Genomic DNA, 216 nt, shown 5'->3' with positions numbered 1-216 from the left:
TGTGGCATGGGCAGGGCGGCTCGCTACATCCCCGGCGCTCCGCGGCTCGGCCCAGCCCGGCCTCGGCGGTGCCGCTCGGCCCGCCTGCCCGCTAGTCCCTCAGTACCGCAGTCGCTCCGGCCACCGTTCTCCACCTCAGGAACGCTCCGAAAAACAAACCGCTGGTCACGCAGCTCGCCCCCTGTCTGTCATTCACCCGCGCGCTTCCCAATCCTA

This window comes from Chrysochloris asiatica, unplaced genomic scaffold (genome assembly GCF_000296735.1).
Source record: "Chrysochloris asiatica unplaced genomic scaffold, ChrAsi1.0 scaffold00007, whole genome shotgun sequence".
Taxonomy (NCBI): Eukaryota; Metazoa; Chordata; class Mammalia; order Afrosoricida; family Chrysochloridae; genus Chrysochloris; species Chrysochloris asiatica.
The sequence above is the reverse complement of the archived record's forward strand: the minus strand, read 5'-3'. Positions refer to the sequence as shown.